We start from the raw sequence: 348 nt of genomic DNA on the forward strand, positions 1-348 counted from the left end.
CTCCCTATATCTCCTAAAAAACAATGATGATAAAATGGAGCGCAACTTCACCTTTTTTTCAAGGAAGCTTTCAGACTCCCCTTCCTTTTCCGTACGTAAACTTTAGCCCATTAGAAATATTCTAAATATCAAGGAAATAAGAAAAAATATATCTAAATGTCTGTTTTTCCTTTTCCTTTTTTTTTTGGGGGGGAAGAATGAACGAGTATTATTCAAGAATTAAAAATTGGATTTGTTTAAGTCTAGATGCATTGTGTTCACTAATCCTCGCTTATATACGTACATGAATAAACTCGGTTATATGTTCACATTATGATGAAGCCACATACGCACGCACTCACGCACGTA

This window comes from Penaeus monodon, chromosome 34 (assembly GCF_015228065.2).
Source record: "Penaeus monodon isolate SGIC_2016 chromosome 34, NSTDA_Pmon_1, whole genome shotgun sequence".
Classification (NCBI taxonomy): domain Eukaryota; kingdom Metazoa; phylum Arthropoda; class Malacostraca; order Decapoda; family Penaeidae; genus Penaeus; species Penaeus monodon.